The sequence below is a fragment of the Nicotiana tabacum genome, chromosome 7 (genome assembly GCF_000715075.1).
Source record: "Nicotiana tabacum cultivar K326 chromosome 7, ASM71507v2, whole genome shotgun sequence".
NCBI lineage: Eukaryota > Viridiplantae > Streptophyta > Magnoliopsida > Solanales > Solanaceae > Nicotiana > Nicotiana tabacum.
The window spans coordinates 89248469-89263844 of NC_134086.1; positions in this window are offsets into that span (position 1 = coordinate 89248469).

The following is a 15376-nucleotide window of genomic DNA, read 5'->3' on the forward strand; positions in this document are numbered from 1 at the left end:
TGCGAAAATAATCAATTTGCAACATAAATCCCGAAATTACCAAAACCCGACCCCCGGGACCACATCTCGGAATTCGATAAAATTCACATCAATAGATTCCTCATCTCCCTACGAGTTCATACATATCAAAAGTACCCAAATCCGACCACAAATGGTCCCTCAAATCTAGGTCTCTAATACCAAGCCTTAGTTTCCTCAATTTTAACCCTTAAATTCCATTAATTACAGCTCAAATCCGTGAAATAATACCATAGGAACGAGCTTTAGGTCCAAAATCCTTACCTCGATGAAATCCCCTTGAAATCCTTCTTCAAATCGCCCAAAAGGCTCCAAAAGCCGACTTAGAAATGGTGGAATAGCTCAAAAATCACGAAGGAAATAATTTATACCTTCTGGCCCAGGGATTTCGATTCTGCGGACAAAATCCCGCTTCTGCGGTACTGCTTTTGCTGTCCTTGAACCACTTCTGCAGTTTTTCACTTAAGTCCCAACATCCGCATCTGTGATGCTCACTCAGTACCTGCGGCATCGCAGGTGCGTTTACCCAACCGCTTCTGCGGTTACAACCTTCCTAGCCTCTTTCCGCTTCTGCGACTTCTTTTACGCATCTGCAGCGTCGCACCTGCGGCCCCCAATCTGCAGGTGCGGAAACAATAGAATAGAAAAATCTGCAACTTCACCAAATTTCCAAACTCTCCGTCAACCATCCGAAATCACCCCGAGGCCCCCGAGACCCCAACCAAAAGGACAAACATATCCAATAACCTTATTCAAACTTATACCAATCTTCAAAACACCTCAAAAAATATCGAATCAACCAAAACACATCGGATTCAAGCCTAAGTTTCCAAAAAATTTCAAATTCCGCTTTTGATAAAAAATCCAACCAAACCACGTCCGAATAACCTGAAATTTTGCACACACATCCCAAATGACACAACAGAGCTACATCAACTCTCGGAATTCCATTCTGACCTCTATATCAAAATCTTGCCTATCAACCGGAAAACGCCAAAAATTCAATTTCACCAATTCAAGCCTAAATCTACTCCGGATCTCCAAAATACATTCTGATCACGCTCCTAAGTCCCAAATCACATCCCAAAGCTATCTGAACTATCGAAACTCACATCCGAGCCCTCTAACACATAAGTCAACATCCGGTTGTCTTTTCCAACTTAAGTTCCCTCAAAGGAGACTAAGTGTCTCAAACCTTCTCAAAACCTTTCCGAACCCGAGCCAACCAACCCGATCACATATAGAACCGATAGACAAAGCAATAAGAAACAGAAATGGGGAAAACGGAGTTGTAACTCATGAGATGACTGGCCGGGTCATCACATCATAATAAATAAGTTAATAAATGAGTGAGATATTAATTTGCCCAAACTTGAACGGGTTAGACGTGTCATATTTTCATGACATAAACAAACTCAATCATGTGACGATTATGGATTTTCCTTAATAAGCATTGGAGTATACTCATAGGAGAAGAGAATGGTACATCAAAAAGTCAAGTTTTACGCGTATAAAATAAAAAATAGTAAACAGAAAAGATGTCACAAATTAAAATTCATATCGTTCTGTTCCTAATCATGTACTAATAAGAATCGAACTTGAGTTAAAAAAGCACATCAACAAAAGAAAAGTTCTACCGAAGAAAGATCTGTAAGAATAATTTTCGAAATTTACAGAGGTTGAATCGTTGATGACCTAAGTGATTATTGATTGGTACGTATATAAAGAATTAAAGACTAATTGTAAGCTAACTAGAATTTAAATAGAACATAACAAATTCATTGAATAACAACATAATATAAAAAACTATTCGATTAGGTATTAATGGTTCAATCTATGTATTATAAGTAGCAGTCATCTAAAGCTATTTTTTGTATGCTGGTCCAAAGTATGGTACAAGCGCTATTTATTTTATGTTTGGTGTTTTATAAATTTTTAGCACAACATAGATTTGCAAAAGATTGATTAGTTATAGCTTTCTATGCTAATTAGTTCCAAATTTTTTTCTTCTATTATGTTAGTAGTAAATTCTTCTTAAGATTTTTCTTAAGTTTAGGGAAATTTGTTACAAAGGTGGGAGATGGAATATAATTAATAACTCACAACACTTTTAGCTGTAGATGTTGAAAATGCAAATCGGGGCGGCCCACGTTATAGGGCAAAATAAAAAATTCGTGCTGAAACTAATTATATTCACTAGCCAAAAAATGTATAAAGTATATATATTAAACATATGCGGACCCAGGATTTGAGCACGACGGGGGCACTACTAACCTTAAACATGCCAATAATTAACGATAAAATTTCTTCTTTAAGAAATTACTAAGTATGGCAACTTATCCGCAATATATAAACAACCATAAATTTTTAAAGAAGGAAAAAACACTAAGCAAAGAGTGAAAGATTACTTTGCAAAATAGGTGCTATAGAAAGCAATGTTGATAGAAGCAATGTCGGCCGTCTCGAACTCTAGGCCGAATGGTAAGGAAAGCTGGAAAGGTGCTTAAACTAGAAGTTCAACCACTACTGCCGTCCAGCTTTGGTTTTTCAGGGGGCCCAAATAAATTATTTAAGGGGTCCTATCTAGATATACAGTACACATAAAATCTATATATACATGATTTTTTTCGAGCCTAACCGGTTCCGGTGATCCCCCACCCTCCAGTGTAGGTCCGCCTCTAATATTAAATGTATATGAATACACATATGTAACAAAATTATATTTTATCGGCTATTATTTAGGAGCGGTTAAAATATATATATTTCTCTATATTTTATTATAACCATCACCTTAATTTTTAAAAAATTAGATCTAACATCTTGAATAGCCTAGACAACATGTTTCGGGACATAAGGCATCACTGGTAAATTTATTTGTTTTTTTAATGTTAATATTTTACTCAGTGTTGTTGTTAAGTTAATGCAATTAGAATTAATAATATCTAACAATTTTTGTGACGATTTACATTGATAAAAAATAACGTGCAACGCATGTTTATAGAGACTAATCATTATAAAAGTCTGAACACAATGTCGGTTTAAAAAAATAACATTTTAATATTAAGCATAATAACTTATAATAAAAGGACATAACCGAAATTCTAGATATTAGCCTTATAATCCTATTGGTTTTAGGACATAATACTACACGTTAGGAATCCTACATGATTACCTTTAGGAATCCTATTAGTATAATTATTTTCGGGCTGTCTAATTCATATAAAATTGAACAAGTAAATATTTTTAGTCATGTAATCTATTACTTTTAGGATATAGTTACTTCTTAAAAATTTCTATTACTAATTTAATTCGAGAAAGTATTATATTGTCCAAATTCATTTAGAAAAAAGAGAGCCTATATTATTATAAAATTATAAATACAATATTAATATATCAAAATAGCCCTAAAATATTAAACGGAAGAACTCATAGGGAAAGAATATAACTGCAATAATTTATTTTTTGGACTACAATATCTTCTATGCTAATTTTTAATGTTTAAGATTTTAAAGTTAATAAAAAATATATATTAAATTCTTACTAAAAATATGTAGGAAGGTTTAAATTGAGAAATGGTGCTAATTTTTAATATTTAAGATTTTAAAATTAATTAAAAAAATCTATTAAATTCTTACTAAAAATATATAAGAAGGTTTAAATTGAGAAATGGACCACACAAAGAGTTGAAATTGAGGAAAAAAATACTCTCAAGATAATATATTTTTATATTATGTTTAAATTAATTTTCTACTCAAATAATATATTTCTATCAATTTTTCATGTAATATTGACAAATACTCAATTATTAAACAACAACTAAGAAAATATTTAAAAAGATAAATATATGAAAAAGAGAAAAAAATGCTATACAAGTGTTCCAGGAAATACAATCAAAGCTAAATCTTAAACAAGAATAAGCTTTCAAGACTATATTATAGAGAGTCGACTTTGGTATAACGGGATTATTTTTTATAGATGCCTCCGGCGAAATCGAAAAATATTTCTATGTTATGCATTATATGTAATCATATCAAGAGTCATGACACTGTTAGCAATAATAGCAAGTGGTGCACCAACAACGATTTTATTATGAGGCCACCCACTTTAGATTTGATATACCTCTTCAAACAACTTAAATAACCATCATAAATATATCAAAGCATAGCAATGGTGCTAAATTTATAAGAAAAGCAAAATTGATAATACGGGACGAAACACTTATGGCTAAGTGTCAAGTGATCGAAATAATTGCCTGGAGTTCTAGAGATATATTGGATATTAATGAACCATTTGGTGAACAAATAGTGGTTTGGGATGTAATCTCTGTCAAGTACTACCAGTAGTTCCAAATCGACATAAGCAAGGGCTATAAAAGCTATCTTGCCAAAGTTATACTTCTGGACTCAAATGAAAAAGATTCAACTGGCAAAAAATATAAACTAAGAACAGATCTAGTATTCAGTGTTTTCTTGTTTCATGTCGGAAGTGAAGAAGAGCATCCAATAAAAGATGGGTTGGTTTTTACTGAACACTTAATTATCAATCCTAATAGTAATAGTAGTGCATTTAATAAGAGAAGTATTTTGATCAATAGATGAAAACGCAATTTGTACAAATTGCATGATAGAATTAAAAAGATATCTTAGTTAGCAGAAATGTGTTACAACCCATATCCACATGTGTTAGTTCATGCCATATATTAGTTAACATAAATCCAAGAAGGAATTATCTTTGAGATGATAAGAAGTCAATCCTATTGGTCTTAAGTGATACAAAAGTGTATAAGGGTGATTAACAAGTATTAGAAGTTAAATGAATCAAGGATGTTGTAACTCGTATTTTCAAGTAATCTAGCGGTGCTTAATACACTCAAGAGTTCATTTATTAAGGTATTTTAATCATATAATATCCGTATCATAAGTCTTGAAGTCAAACGAGTTATGAAACAAAAGTCGACAAAAGTTGTCGCAACTTAGGTTCATAATTTTACTTAAACATTAGGTCAAATATTTCTAATCTTTTCTCCTAATTTACAAGGAATTACGGGGTGATATACCAACCAAATTAAAGATCTATGAGTCTAGTTTCCAACTCAATAAACCGTTCATCGATACGATCTCGGAGTAGAGAGATATTCGCGTTTTCGCGAGACTGCGCCAATCACCTCTCTATGGGGCCCACTAAGGCGGTTTAAGATATTTGGACCTATATAAGATGCCTCCAACCCGTTTTAAGTCATTTCTTCTCACTATTTTCAGACCTTAGAATCCTAGGAACATCCTCTCAAGGTTCTCTCAAGATTCAAGACCCAAAAAAGGGGCAAACAACACAAATCAAGTGTCGGGAATTCCGTGGTGCTAGTAAGTCTCTTGTTCTTCTTGTTGTTGCTCATTTTTGTGTCATTCCAGCTCGTGTGGGAGGTTGTTTTAAAGGATTTATGTTCTGTAAATACTCCCTCATGTTCTTAATATCAATCCTAGGTGATTTCAAGCCTTCTAAAGTGATTCTAGTGCCGAAAAACACTAATTGATCGCTAGTTTCGTTTTTTTATTGTTGTGGCAGTATTGGAGGGATATTTCATGGAAATTTAAGGTCAAATTGGAGTTTTTATTTCTGTATAAAGGTAAGGAACCTCTTACTCTATATGTATTTAAGATTATCCAAGTTGTGGCTAAGCCATTGAAGCTAGAACTTGTGAAATATATATCGAAAGGCTTGGTAGTAATGTTATTGTTTTGTGGACTGTTTTGCGTTGCTGTTGGGCTGCGTATTTTACTATTGTTTTGTGGAGTTTTGGAGGAGGAAGGGGTGTGGAGAAACACCATATATATGTAGGGTTATGGGCTGATAGTTATTCGTAACATTTCCAGGTTATTTGACACGACTACGGTGGTCGTCGTATGTATGGAGTGATTAGGCTGTGTGTGGACTATTTTGGGAGGCTCAATATGTTTATTATTGATGTTGTTTGGGCTGTTTGGTGACTGTTTTGAATGGTGTGAGGTCATATATATAGGGGAGGTGCTGTCCGTTTCATCGTAAAATAGGTTGTGGTCGATACATAATAGTTATGACGCTTAAATGATAACGATAGTATCGTTTCTCTTATTGTAGACTAAGGAGTTTGGACAATTGCATAGCTTGAGATTGGGGCAGTATATACAAGGTATGTGAGGCTATCCCTTTCCTTATTTTGCATGACTCCAATTGTACATAATGTAATGAACGAGCTTCCAAAGATACTCTACTCTTAGAAGCTAGTAGTACTTACATTGTTTTCCCTCTTATGGGACGATTGATGTTAATGTTGCTTCTCTTATTCTTATGTTATCAATGTTGTTGGTACTTCCTGATTTTTATAAGGTTCATAGTGAAGAGTTAGTCCTAATAACGTGTACAGAGGATACCGACCTTACGTCACTCCGAAAGGTTTAGAATGTGATTCCATGAGTCGAGCATGCATTATATATATGTATCTATTTTACTCTACCGAGCCACGCTATAGTTGGCCGGGTACGGCACCTATTGTGCAACCACTGATCAGTTGGGTTTTACCGAGCTCCACGTGGCCGGGTACGATTCTACCAAGCCTTATGATGGCCGGGTACGTTTTTTTACTGAGCCTATTATGGCCGGGTATGATATGATGATGATGATGCCCACAGAGGCGAATGTTTTAAGGGTTTATGTATTTATACATATGTATCATGCATTTCATGTAAGTAGCCCTCAGAGGTACTAAGATGTTACAGGTTGTATATTCTATATCCTTGCTTACATCACTGATCGTATTTATGGTTCCCTGCCTTACATACTCAGTACTTTATTCGTACTGACGTCCTTTTATTTGTGGACGTTGCATGTCGTGCTGCAGGTCCTGATAGACAGGCAGGTACAGCTCCCCCACCACAGTAGGTTGTCCAGTTCAGCGGTGATTGGCGAGATCCCTTCTCCGGACTTGCCTTGGTCTTGGTATGCATTTTTGTTATAGACATTATGGGTATGTCGGGGCCCTGTTCCGGCTATGTTACAGCACTTATGTTCCTTTAGAGGCTCATAGACAGGTGTCGACTCATGTATAGTTTGGTATGCCTTGTCGGCTAGTTTTTGTTGTATAGTCTTTCATAGTAGCGTGGTAGCTCATACCTTATATGTAGTTTCTTGATTGTCTGGTCATCCCCTACAATGTATGTTCATGCCGTCATATTTTATTGCTGGTTGTCCATGATCCAGGTCTACCATTTATATTGATCTCGTCAGCCCTAAAAGATAATAATGAAGGTTAGATGAAATGTACGTTGGTGCTCGGCAAGTGTGGTCGGGTGCTAGTCATGGCCCTTCAGTTTGGGTCGTGACAAACTTGGTATCAGAGCAAGTCTGTCCTAGGGGTTGTCTATGAGCCGTGTCTAGTAGAGTCTTGATTATGGATGTGTAGCGCGCCACATTTATAATCAGGAGGCTACATGACATCTAGGGTTGTTACCTTTTTCCTGAATCTAGATCGTGCGTAGAGTTGAGTCGTAAGTGTTTGTCTCTAATATTCACCTTGTTTTTTTCAGTGATGCCTTCGACTAGGAAGCAAACGATTAGTAGACGGCTTGATACAACAGCGGGAGAGGGTACCAGTCAGGTGCCCCAAGTCAGAGCAGGACAAAGTGAGGCTCAGAGTGAGATGCCCTCTCATACCTCATCTACTCCATCTCCTCCAGAGGATATTAGAAGGCACCCAGCGCCTCCAGTTCCTCCGTCTGGCACTCCAGACCAGGATATGTGGAGTGCTTTGCAGTTATTGACTAGCTTGGTAGCTGCTCAGGCTCAGAGGCAGAATACAGGTGCTGCTGAGAAACCAGTTAGTACAAGAGTTCGTGATTTTATTAATTTAGACCCTCCAGTGTTTACCGGATCAGACCCCAAGGAGGACCCACAGACTTTTATTGACCAGGTTCATCGTACACTTCGGGTTATGCATGTTAGTGATACAGAGGTAGTAGAGTTGGCTTCTTATCGGCTACGGGATTTAGCGGTTCTCTGGTATGATAGTTGGGAGAGATCCAGGGGTCCGAACCCTCATCCAGCTGTGTGGAAGGAATTTTCTGAGGCCTTTCTTCGTCACTACTTGCCAGTTGAGATACGACGAGCTAGAGCTGATAAGTTCTTGAACCTTAGACAAGGTAATATGAGTGTGCGAGAGTACAGTATGCAGTTTGATTCTTTGGCAAGGTATGCTCCCCATATGGTGGCCGAGATGAGTGATAGGGTGCATATGTTCGTGAATGGGTTGGGACCACATCTGATAAATGAGTGTACGACAGCCTCCTTGGTGGAGGGCATGGATATTTCCCGTATTCAAGCTTATGCCCAGACCCTAGAGGATCGTAAGCGCCAGCAGAGGGCAGTTAGGAAGCAGGATAGGGGCCAGCATAAGAGGGCGAGATTTGTAGGGTATTCTGATGACTTCAGAGGCAGCATCAGGCCACAATGTTCGAGGAGTTCGGCGCCACCTGTAGCTAGTGCTCCTCCACAGTTTCAGAGGCCTCGATATGATCGATCCTATTCTGGTCCAGGTCAGAGTTCTTGGGCATCTGGCTCGCAACATCATAGGGATACTAGTCAGATGAGAGCCCCAACACCACATTGTGATCAGTGCGGCAAGGCCCACTTTGGACTGTGTCGTCGAGGTTCTGATGCATGTTATTCGTGCGGACAGCCTGGCCATATGATGCGGGATTTTCCTAATAGAGGAGGTGATGGTATGGCTCAGCCGACTGGATTTGTGTCTGGTTCTTCCTCATCAGTTCGACCTCCAGCACGGGGTTTTCAGCAGTCAACAGGTCGTGGTAGGGGTAGAGGTGCAGTGCCGAGTTCGAGTGGTGCTCAAAATCGAACCTATGCTCTAGTAGGTCGACAGGATCTCGAGTCATCTCCAGATGTTGTTACAGGTATTATATATGTGTTTTCTTATGATGTATATGCGCTGATTGATCCGGGATCTACATTATCATATGTTACACCCTTTGTGGCTAATAAGTTTGGCATTGAACCTGAATTGATAAGTAAACCCCTTGCGGTATCTACTCCGATAGGAGATTCTGTGATTGCTAGAAGGGTATATAGAGGTTGCACTGTGATGATTTGTAGTCGTCAAACCTCGGCATATTTATTTGAGTTAGAAATGGTTGATTTTGATGTGATAATGGGAATGGACTGGTTGGCCTCATGCTATGCAAATGTTGACTGTCGTACAAAGATGGTTAGGTTCCAATTTCCGGGTGAACCCGTCATTGAATGGAAAGGGAACATTGCTACACCGAAAGGTAGGTTTATTTCCTATCTTAAGGCAAGGAAAATGATCTCAAAAGGTTACATTTATCATCTCGTTCGCGTTAGGGATGCGGAGGCGAAACCGCCTACTTTACAATCAATACCTGTGGTCAACGAATTCCCAGATGTTTTCCCAGATGAACTCCCAGGCCTTCCTCCTGAAATGGAGATTGAGTTTAGCATTGATGTGTTGCCTGACACTCAACCGATCTCTATTCCTCCATACAGAATGGCCCCGGCAGAGTTGCGAGAGTTGAAGGTGCAGTTGAAGGACTTGTTGGATAAGGGCTTTATTAGGCCTAGCACTTCAACTTGGGGTGCACCAGTCCTATTCGTGCGGAAGAAAGACGGGTCGTTACGGATGTGTATCGACTATCGACAATTGAATAAGTCTACTATAAAGAACAAGTATCCACTTCCAAGAATTGATGACCTGTTTGACCAACTCCAGGGTGCCAAGTATTTCTCCAAGATTGATTTACGTTCAGGGTATCATCAGGTGAGGGTTAGGGAGAAGGATATTCCAAAGACGGCCTTCCGGACAAGATATGGGCACTTTGAGTTCTTGGTGATGTCGTTCGGGCTAACAAATGCCCCAGCAGCTTTTATGGATCTCATGAATACTATATTCAGGCCCTATCTTGATGTGTTCGTGATTGTATTCATTGATGACATTCTAGTGTATTCTCGTTCGGAGGCGGAACATGCGGGTCACTTGCAGATAGTATTACAGACGCTTCAGGATCGTAAGTTATATGCTAAGCTCTCCAAATGTGAATTCTGGCTGAACTCAGTAGCATTCCTTGGCCATGTGATATCTGATGAGGGTATTAGTGTCGACACTCAGAAGATCGATGCAGTAAAGAATTGGCCGAGACCTACAACACCATCAGAAGTCCGCAGCTTCCTAGGGCTAGCAGGATATTATAGGCGGTTTGTAGAAGGATTTTCCTCTATATCATCACCATTGACTAAGTTAACACAGAAAGCTACCAAATTCCAGTGGTCTGACACTTGTGAACGTAGTTTTCAGGAGCTGAAGAATCGATTGACATCCGCACCAGTGCTCACTCTTCCTGAAGGAACAGAAGGTTATGTGGTATATTGTGATGCCTCAGGTATAGGTTTGGGGTGCATATTGATGCAGCGTGGGAATGTGATTGCTTATGCATCAAGACAATTGAAGAAGCATGAAAAGAATTATCCAACCCATGATTTGGAATTGGCTGCAGTAATATATGCTTTGAAGATATGGCGGCACTACTTATACGGCGTCCATGTTGACATCTACACAGATCACAAGAGTTTACAATACATCTTCAAGCAGAAAGAGTTGAATTTGAGGCAGCGTAGGTGGCTTAAATTATTGAAAGACTACGACGTCGAGATATTGTATCATCCCAGTAAAGCCAATGTTGTGGCATACGCTCTCAGCCGTAAATCAATGGGAAGCTTAGTACATATTGAGGCAGGTAGATGGGGGTTGATTAAAGAGCTTCATCAGCTAGCCAATATGAGAATCAGATTGTTAGACTCTGATGACGGAGGTGTTACTGTACAGAATACATCAGAATCATCTTTGGTAGCCGAGGTAAAAGCACGACAATATAAAAATCCTATCTTAGTACGATTAAGAGAAAGCATTCAACAGTGTAAAAGTATGGCTTTTGGGATCGGAAAAGATGGAGCACTGAGATACCAGAGCCGATTGTGTGTGCCTAATGTGGCAGGGTTGCGAGAGAAGATTATGAATGAGATTCATCAATCCCGATATTCCATCCATCCCGGCTCGACAAAGATGTATCATGATGTCAAGGAGCAGTATTGGTGGGATAATATGAAGAAGTCTATTGCAGAATTTGTAGCCCAGTGTCCCAATTGTCAACAAGTAAAGATAGAACATCAGAAACCCGGTGGATTGCTTCAAAATATAGAGATTCCGACCTGGAAGTGGGAGGTGATTAATATGGACTTCATTATTGGATTACCTCGCTCTTATCAGAAGTTTGACTCCATCTGGGTGATAATTGATCGACTTACAAGATATGCCCATTTTCTGCCAGTGAAGACAACTTACACGGCTGAAGATTATGCGAAGTTGTATATCAAGGAGATTGTTAGGCTTCATGGTGTGCCCGTATCTATTATATCAAACCGAGGAGCTCAATTTACGGCTAACTTTTGGAGGTCTTTCCAGAAGGGTTTAGGCACACAAGTAAATCTCAGCACTGCATTTCATCCGCAGACTGACGGACAGGCTGAACGTACCATTCAGACACTAGAAGATATGCTACGAGCATGTGTTCAAGATTTTAAGGGGAATTGGGATGATCATCTTCCACTCATAGAATTCGCCTACAATAATAGCTACCATTCCAGTATTAAAATGGCCCCATACGAGGCACTATACGGGAGGAGATGTAGATCACCAATTGGATGGTTCGAAGTCGGTGAAACAGAATTATATGGGCCAGATTTGATTCACCAAGCTATTGAGAAGGTGAAAGTGATACAGGAGCGATTGAGGACGGCACAAAGCAGGCAAAAATCTTATTCTGATGTCCGACGTCGTGATCTAGAGTTTGAGGTTGGTGATTGGGTTTTCCTGAGGATCTCACCAATGAAGGGTATTATGAGTTTTGGGAAGAAAGGTAAGCTGAGTCCAAGGTATATCGGGCCGTATAAAATTCTTCGACGAATTGGACAGGTTGCTTATGAGTTAGAATTGCCATCCAAATTGGAATTTGTCCACCCGGTATTCCATGTATCTATGTCTAGAAAATGTATTGGAGACCCTTCTCGAGTCGTCCCTATCAAAGATGTACAAGTTACAGAGGACCTATCATATGAAGAAGTGCTAGTGGCGATATTAGATCGGCAAGTCCGCAAGCTGAGAACAAAAGATGTAGCTTCCGTCAAAGTATTGTGGAGGAACAAAAATATGGAAGAAATGACATGGGAAGCAGAAGAGGAGATGAAGTCTAAATACCCTTACTTATTCCAGAATGAAGATAACAAGGATGCTGGTGGAAGACAGGATACATTGGAAGGTGAAACGGCTCTATGAGGTAAGCAATAATTTGAGAATACTCATCCTTAATACAAAATGGTGATATGTAGATAATGTAAATATGCATAATGCTTTGTGTAGCCTTGTGAAGCCATATGTTGGGCTTAATTACTTGCAAGTTTTGCTAGTGACCATTTTATAGGGGAAAATTGATCGGAAATTTCCATTGGAATCCACGATGATTTAAACTCCCCATAAACCCTTACATTCGAGGATGAATGTTCCTAAGGGGGGAGGGTGTTACAACCCATATCCACATGTGTTAGTTCATGCCATATATTAGTTAACATAAATCCAAGAAGGAATTATCTTTGAGATGATAAGAAGTCAATCCTATTGGTCTTAAGTGATACAAGAGTGTATAAGGGTGATTAACAAGTATTAGAAGTTAAATGAATCAAGGATGTTGTAACTCGTATTTTCAAGTAATCTAGCGGTGCTTAATACACTCAAGAGTTCATTTATTAAGGTATTTTAATCATATAATATCCGTATCATAAGTCTTGAAGTCAAACGAGTTATGAAACAAAAGTCGACAAAAGTTGTCGCAACTTAGGTTCATAATTTTACTTAAACATTAGGTCAAATATTTCTAATCTTTTCTCCTAATTTACAAGGAATTACGGGGTGATATACCAACCAACGTAAAGATCTATGAGTCTAGTTTCCAACGCATTAAACCGTTCATCGATACGATCTCGGAGTAGAGAGATATTCGCGTTTTCGCGAGACTGCGCCAATCACCTCTCTATGGGGCCCACTAAGGCGGTTTAAGATATTTGGACCTATATAGGATGCCTCCAACCCGTTTTAAGTCATTTCTTCTCACTATTTTCAGACCTTAGAACCCTAGGAACATCCTCTCAAGGTTCTCTCAAGATTCAAGACCCAAAAAAGGGGCAAACAACACAAATCAAGTGTCGGGAATTCCGTGGTGCTAGTAAGTCTCTTGTTCTTCTTGTTGTTGCTCATTTTTGTGTCATTCCAGCTCGTGTGGGAGGTTGTTTTAAAGGATTTATGTTCTGTAAATACTCCCTCATGTTCTTAATATCAATCCTAGGTGATTTCAAGCCTTCTAAAGTGATTCTAGTGCCGAAAAACACTAATTGATCGCTAGTTTCGCTTTTTTGTTGTTGTGGCAGCATTGAAGGGATATTTCATGGAAATTTAAGGTCAAATTGGAGTTTTTATTTCTTTATAAAGGTAAGGAACCTCTTACTCTATATGTATTTAAGATTATCCAAGTTGTGGCTAAGCCATTGAAGCTAGAACTTGTGAAATATATATCGAAAGGCTTAGTAGTAATGTTATTGTTTTGTGGACTGTTTTGCGTTGCTGTTGGGCTGCGTATTTTACTACTGTTTTGTGGAGTTCTGGAGGAGGAAGGGTGTGAAGAAACACCATATATATGTAGGGTTATGGGCTGATAGTTATTCGTAACATTTCCAGGTTATTTGACACGACTACGGTGGTCGTCGTATGTATGGAGTGATTAGGCTGTGTGTGGACTATTTTGGGAGGCTCAATATGTTTATTATTGATGTTGTTTGGGCTGTTTGGTGACTGTTTTGAATGGTGTGAGGTCATATATATAGGGGAGGTGCTGTCTGTTTCATCGTAAAATAGGTTGTGGTCGATACATAATAGTTATGACGCTTAAATGATAACGATAGTATCGTTTCTCTTATTGTAGACTAAGGAGTTTTGACAATTGCATAGCTTGAGATTGGGGCAGTATATACAAGGTATGTGAGGCTATCCCTTTCCTTCTTTTGCACGACTCCGATTATACATAATGTAATGAACGACATAATGTAATGGACGAGCTTCCAAAATACTCTACTCTTAGAAGCTAGTAGTACTTACATTGTTTTCCCTCTTATGGGACGATTGATGTTAATGTTGCTTCTCTTATTCTTATGTTATCAATGTTGTTGGTACTTCCTGATTCTTATAAGGTTCATAGTGAAGAGTTAGTCCTAATAACGTGTACAGAGGATACCGACCTTACGTCACTCCGAAAGGTTTAGAATGTGATTCCATGAGTCGAGCATGCATTATATATATGTATCTATTTTACTCTACCGAGTCACGCTATAGTTGGCCGGGTACAACACCTATTGTGCAACCACTGATCAGTTGGGTTTTACTGAGCTCCACGTGGCCGGGTACGATTCTACCAAGCCTTATGATGGCCGGGTACGTTTTTTTACCGAGCCTATTATGGCCGGGTACGATATGATGATGATGATGCCCACAGAGGCGAATGTTTTAAGGGTTTATGTATTTATACATATGCATCATGCATTTCGTGTAAGTAGCCCTCAGAGGCACTAAGATGTTACAGGTTGTATATTCTCTATCCTTGCTTACATCACTGATCGTATTTATGGTTGCCTGCCTTACATACTCAGTACTTTATTCGTACTGACGTCCTTTTATTTGTGGACGCTGCATGTCGTGCTGCAGGTCCTGATAGACAAGCAGGTGCAGCTCCCCCACCACAGTAGGTTGTCCAGTTCAGCAGTGATTGGCGAGATCCCTTCTCCGGACTTGCCTTGGTCTTGGTATGCATTTTTGTTATAGACATTATGGGTATGTCGGGGCCCTGTTCCGGCTATGTTGCAACACTTATGTTCCTTTAGAGGCTCATAGACAGGTGTCGACTCATGTATAGTTTGGTATGCCTTGTCGGCTAGTTTTTGTTGTATAGTCTTTCATAGTAGTGTGGTAGCTCATAACTTATATGTAGTTTCTTGATTGTCTGGTCATCCCGTACTATGTATGTCATGCCGTCATATTTTATTGCTGGTTGTCCATGATCCAGGTCTACCATTTATATTGATCTCGTCAGCCTTAAAAGATAATAATGAAGGTTAGATGAATGTACGTTGGTGCTCGGTAAGTGTGGTCGGGTGCTAGTCATGGCCCTCCAATTTGGGTCGTGACAAAATGAATATGTTGATC